Source organism: Gossypium arboreum, chromosome 6, assembly GCF_025698485.1.
Source record: "Gossypium arboreum isolate Shixiya-1 chromosome 6, ASM2569848v2, whole genome shotgun sequence".
In the NCBI taxonomy this organism is placed as follows: domain Eukaryota; kingdom Viridiplantae; phylum Streptophyta; class Magnoliopsida; order Malvales; family Malvaceae; genus Gossypium; species Gossypium arboreum.
In genome coordinates, this window is record NC_069075.1 from 129,015,418 (window position 1) to 129,022,109 (window position 6,692).

At 35.7% G+C, this 6,692-nt stretch overlaps 1 non-coding gene across 1 annotated transcript; it reads left to right on the forward strand.

The window, feature by feature from the left end:
• The first annotated feature begins 606 nt into the window (after window positions 1–606).
• LOC128294471 (small nucleolar RNA R71) lies at window positions 607–713 on the forward strand. The gene has a single exon (XR_008284781.1). It is a non-coding gene; the product is annotated as a small nucleolar RNA R71 (small nucleolar RNA).
• Window positions 714–6,692: the final 5,979 nt, after the last annotated feature.

The following is a 6,692-nucleotide window of genomic DNA, read 5'->3' on the forward strand; positions in this document are numbered from 1 at the left end:
GTGCTGTCTCGGCATTTTGGAAATGGGTTTCTGACACCGAAATGAATTTAGAAATCATCTCTTCAAGGTTTGGTTTTTTTCTCTTATTGATAAGGTGGCTCTTGAAAACCCTGAGGATTTTGTGGCTTTGGATTTCCTTGACCTCCCCAGGAAAAATTTAGGTGGTTCCTCCAACCTGCATTATAAGTATTATTGTATGGGTTATTTTGAGATCTAAAGTTATTGTTACCCATATAGTTAACTTGTTCCTCTTCAATTGTAGGATTGAAGGATTGGTATTCTATATGTACACCTCCTCCACTTGAGTCACATCTTATTACTGGATGTACCTGCGTAGAACCAAGTAAACCGTCAATCCTTTTATTGAGAAGTTCTACCTAATTAGAGATCATGGTGACTCAATCGATGTTATAGACGCCAGCTGTTTTCATTGGCTTTGTCCTCATAACTTTCCACTGATAGTTGTTCAGTGACATCTCCTCTATGAATTCATCGGCATCTTCCAGTGTTTTATTGTTGATGGTTCCACCAGCAGCTGCGCCAATCATTTGTCTTGTCGAGGGATTCACACCATTGTAGAACGTTTGAACTTGTAGCCAAAGCGGTAACCTATGGTGAGGGCACCTTCTCAGTAAGTCCTTGTATCTCTCCCATGCATTGCAAAGTGTTTCTAAATCCATCTACACAAAAGAAGAGATATCATTATGCAATTTAGCCGTTTTAGCCGGCGGAAAATATTTTAGTAAAAACTTCTCGGTCATTTGTTCCCAAGTAGTGATAGACCCTCGTGGTAACGAGTTCAACCATTGTTTAGCTTTATTTCTCAGTGAAAAGGGAAATAACCAAAGGTGAATGGCATCATAAAAAACACCATTGATTTTGAATGTATCGCAAAATTCAAGAAAATTCGCCAAGTGCGTGTTGGGATCCTCATCCTGCAAACCATCAAACTGAACAAACTGTTGTATCATCTGAATTGTGTTAGGTTTTAGTTCAAAATTATTCGCGGCAATAGCAGGTCTAACTATACTAGACTCAGTTCCTGTTAAAGAAGGTTTAGCATAATCATACATAGTACGTGGAGCAGGATTTTGATTAGCTACAATTGCAGGAGGCAGCTAATCGCCTGCATTTTTGGCCATCTCTTCGGTTGGGTTTGAGTATCGTCTTCTCGTTTGTTCTCCGTGTAGCGTAAACTACGCCTTATTTCTCTTTGATTTTTGTGAATTGTACGATCGATTTCTTCGTCAAAGAGTAATAGTCCTGACGGGTTTCTTCTAGTCATAAACTATAAAAAACCTACCAAGAGAGAGAAAAAGTAAATTTCTAAATAATAAAATAAAATAAAATTGCAAGAAAAATAAATGGCTAAAGTAATAAAAATTTAGTGTTCCTAATATTTCAGTTCCCCGACAACGGTGCCAAAAACTTGATCTTGTGATTCATAACAAGTAATAAATATTTATAATGAAGATCAAACCTAGACTAACTATTATCACGACGAAAAGACAAGCGCACCCATCAAACAATAGTATAGTAATGGCAAGACCGGGATATCGTACCCAAGGGAACCAAAAGTACTAGTAATAACTATTTTTTTATTATCTAACCTAGAAATAAAAGGTTTTGTTTATTAAACTAATTATTTAAACTAATTAAAGCAAAGAGAAAATTTGGAAAAAGACTTGATGAAAAGCAATTGATAAAGACGACACCCAAGGAGGAATCCACCTAGATTTCACTTGTTATCTGACTCTGACTCAGACGATTTATTCACTTGACTTGTTCTATAGAGATCCCTAAGTTAAGTTATTATCCCTATTCAAGACTAATAACGTCTAATCCTTAGATTGAATAACTGATACTTTTCTCTAATTAACACTCTAGGGTTGCATTAACTAGATCTATGGATCCCCTTATTAGGTTTCACCCTAACTCGGCAAAATCTTGTAACCCAATTTCTAGGTGTTCGATCAACTCCACTTAATTATGCCAAATCTACTCTTAGGCAAGGTCTATTCCTCCTCTGCATAAACACATCAAATCATGGATTAATACCCAGAATATTAACTCAAGCATTAAGAACACATAATTAAGAACAAATAAAGTATTTATCATACAGTTCAGATAATAATAACAAGATCCATCATAGGTTTTATCCCCCTTAGGTATCTAAGGGGTTTAGTTCATAATAAAATAAGAGTACATCTCAAAAGTATGAAAATAACAAAACATAAAGAAAACTGTAAAACCCCTGAAGGAATTCTGAAAGAGATCTTCAGTCTTGGAGTAGCTCCGGCTTTTGAGATGGATCGTTTGGCTTTCTTCAAGTAATCTCGGGCGTGTGGTACTGTATTCTAGAAAAGTTCTGGAAAGAGCGGCCTCCTTCTAGGTCACACTTAGGGTGTTTATATAGGCTTTGGATTAGCTTTCTTCCTCCCTAAGTACCCTTTTCCATGTAAAATACAACTCTTTGAAAAAGGGACACGCCCTTGTGCCACGGCCGTGTGACGTGATTACCAGGCCGTGTTCTATCCGTTGAATTGCACACGCCCTTGTATTATGTAATACACAAAGTAAGCTACCATAGCTTAGTAAGTCATAAGCAATAAACAAGTCAATAACATATTTGATTCATATTAACTAAATGAAATGCATTAACATTTTTAACCACCTAAGCCGAATACATATACAATCATTTAATACAATATAAATCAACTTTCAAACTAGTAGCCATAATAACCACACATTCATTTACTCTTTTATGCAACTTAAGAATCATCAAATGACATCCTATGTATAAATAATACCTAGGTAGCCGAATACACAAATTATATATATACACATGTTAAGTAACATTTCAATACTACACAAATCATTCATCCAAATGCCAAATGTACATATCCAAATAGACATGGAATCCTCATTTGCATTGTGCATGATTTACAGCACATAACTATAGGACTTCCTTACCTTATCTTAAGTAGACATCAAGTTAACTCATACTTGATCATTTAGCTCTTAATATACAATTCATTCGCAGTTTGTCTTTTCCCGATGAACCTTTCAAAATTGGATAGGACACTCTGATAATCACATAATCGTAAAATGCCAACGTCCCAGATGTGGTCTTACATTTCGATGCCACTGTCCCAGACAGGGTCTTACTCGTAAACACATATCAGAATCACAAATCGATGCTGTGGACTTACTCGCACACATATATCGGAATCCTATGTCATGACATATGTATCCTAACTATTTTTAAGGTTCAGACGAGGCTTTCGGATGTCGTAACTCGGTCGAATCGAACTCGGAAGTGTAGTAGGCACATTTAATCATATTCGGCCATAATATATTTAGTTTCTAACATTTCCTAATAGAAAGTAAATAAAATATTAAGTTACCAATAGACACGTCTATTTGCTTATATACTTACCTCGGACGTCGTAAAACGGGACAGGGCTGCTAGTTGGCAACTTTCGTTTTCCCCCAGTCTAAATCTAATTTCTTTGGTTCTTGATCTAAATATATTCAAATTAAGCTCATTCAAACATATTTTCACTCAATTTAGTCCAAAAATGCATAAATAGGCAAATTATCATTTTATGCCTGACATTTACAATTTTTACAATTTAGTCCCTATTACACAAAACACAAAAATATGCAAAATTTCCCTATACCTATGTTGGGCTGAATTTTACCCACTCTCAAACAAGTCCATATATTCAATTTATTTCATATTTTAGTCCATTAAATTATTATTTTTCCAATTAAGTCCTAATTACTCAAAATCATCAAAAACTCCAATACAAAACATATTAATTTAAAACATATCTTTCATTTTTCATCATCAAACAACAAAAATCACAAGCTATCAACAATGGAACAGCTCAAAATATTCATCAAAATCAAAAATTAAAGCATGGGTCTTGAAGATTACTAAGCAACGATCTAAAAAACGTAGAAATTATCAAAAACCCGAACAAAAAACGAACCTTGATTGAGCTAAATAGATGGCTAGACCCTAGATTGTTGTTCTTCTCTTTAGTTTCGGCAATTAGAAAATGAAAAAGATGAATATGGTTTTATTATTATGTTATAATATGTTATATTATGACATTTTATTTCATTTCCCATTTTACCCTTAATGAAATAATAAGGAAATTTTGTAATCTATGTCTAATACCGTCCATACAACATGCTAATGGCTTAATTACAACATAAAGACTTCCTATTAAAAAGGCATTAACAATTCGGTCCTCACACATTAAACTACCAAATTTTCATTTTACACGATTAAGTCCTTTTATTAAATCGAGCACCTAAACGAAAAAATTAAATCATGGAAATTTCACAAATATAAATTCACACAAAAAAAAACACGGGAAAAAATTTAAAAATATTTTTTTGACTCAGATTCGTGGTCCCAAAACCACCTTCCGTTTAGGGTCTAAATCGAGCTGTTACACTCTCTCCCCTTAGGGATTTTTGTCCCTGAAAATCTTACCTGTGAATAAGTTCGGATAACGTTCTTTCATTGTATCCTCTGGATCCCATGTTGATTCTTCCACTATATGCTTATGTCACAATATTTTAACTAATGGAATCTTCTTATTCAGTAACTCTATAATCTCACGAGTCGAAATGCGAATCGGTTCTTCCTCGTAGGTCATATCAGGCTGAATTTCAATCTCAGACAGACTAATCACATGTGAAGGATCAGATTGATACTTCTGAAGCATTGAAACGTGGAATAAATTATGGATCATTCTAACTCAAGTGGCGACAATAATCTGTAAGCAACTGGCCCAATACGCTCTATTACCTCATACGGCCCAATGAACCTCGGACTCAATTTGCCTTTACGACCGAATCTAAGTATTTTCTTCCATGGTGAGACTTTCAAAAAGACTTTGTCTCCGATCTGAAACTCTATATCTTTATGTTTCAAGTCTGCATAAGATTTCTAACGATCTGATGCTGCTTTCAAACTTTCACGGATCACTTTCACTTTCTGTTCAGTTTCTCTAATCAAGTCAACCCTGTGTATTTTATTTTCACTGAGCTCAGTCCAATACAATGGCGTACAACATTTACAACCATACATAGCCTCATAAGGTGTCATTTTGATACTAAATTGATAGTTGTTGTTATATGCATATTCAATTAGAGGCAGGTATCATTCCCACATACCTTTGAACTCGAGAATGCAACATCTCAACATATCCTCAAGTATCTGAATGATTCGCTCAGACTGGGCATCTATTTGCGGATGGAAAACAGTATTGAAATGTAATTTTGTACCTAGTGCATCTTGCAATTTCTTCCAAAACCACGATGTAAACCTCAGATCTCTATCCGAAACAATAGATATAGGCACACCATGTAATCTCACAATCTGAGAAACATACAATTCAACTAGCTTATCAAGTGAGTAGTCCGTACGTATCGGAACAAAATGAGCCGATTTAGTCAATCTATCAACAACAACATAGATTGCATCTTTCTTGCTCAGTGTCAACGGTAAACCAGATACAAAATCCATCGTGACTCTATCCCACTTCCACTTAGGTATCATAATAGGCTGAAGTAATCCTGAAGGCACCTGATGTTCAGCTTTTACTTGTTGACAGACTAAGCATCTTGCAACAAAGTTAGAAATGTCTCGTTCCATACCATGCCACCATTAAAGCTGTTTCAGATCATTATACATCTTTGTACTACCTGGGTGAAGAGATAACCGACTATTATGAGCTTCATTCAAAATCATCTGAATCAACTCTGAATTCCTTGAAATGCATATTCGGTCTCTGAATCACAAACAGTGATCAGCATCAACTCTGAAATCTGAATCAACATTTGTGTCACACTGAGCTCGTTCTATAATCAATTCATTATCAGCCTTCTGGGCATCACATATTTGTTGAACAAATAACGGACTAGCTTTCAATTTAGCCTACCCGCACCTGGATAGAAAGACCCTATGAAGCTTCACTGTTCCTTGGGATTGGCTTTGGGCTTTTCCTGCGCAGCTTAGGTGGAAGGCGAAGAAGGCCTCCTTCCAGGGGGGCCCGAGCCATCATCAGACATAGCCATATGCGCATTCATTCCATGCAAGGAAAACAGTAATTTTCGGCTTAAAGCATTAGCAACAACGTTAGCCTTTCCTAAGTGATAGTCAATCACAAGCTCGTAGTCTTTTAGTAGTTCTAACCATCAACGTTGTCTCAAATTTAGATCTTTCTGAGTCATCAAATATTTCAGGCTTTTATGGTCAGAATAAACATGACATTTCTTACTGAACAGATAGTGATGCCAAATTTTAAAGGCGAATACAATGGCTACCAATTTTAGGTCATGTGTAGGATAGTTCTTTTCATGTGGCTTCAACTGTCTCGAGGCATAAGCTATCACTCTGCCTTCCTGCATCAGAACACAGCCTAAACCATTTAATGATGCATCACTATAAATAACAAATTCTTTACCTGATTCATGTTGAACTAGCACTGGAGCTTCCGCCAAAAGGGCTTTCAACTGATCAAAACGTTGTCGGCACTTCTCTGACCACTCAAACTTAACATCTGTAACATCCGGTTTTGACCCTAGTCAGAATAGTGGTTTCAAGACCACATATATGAGTTAGAAAAATATTTTAATATTATCTTCTATGCCTATTATAAGTGAATTTA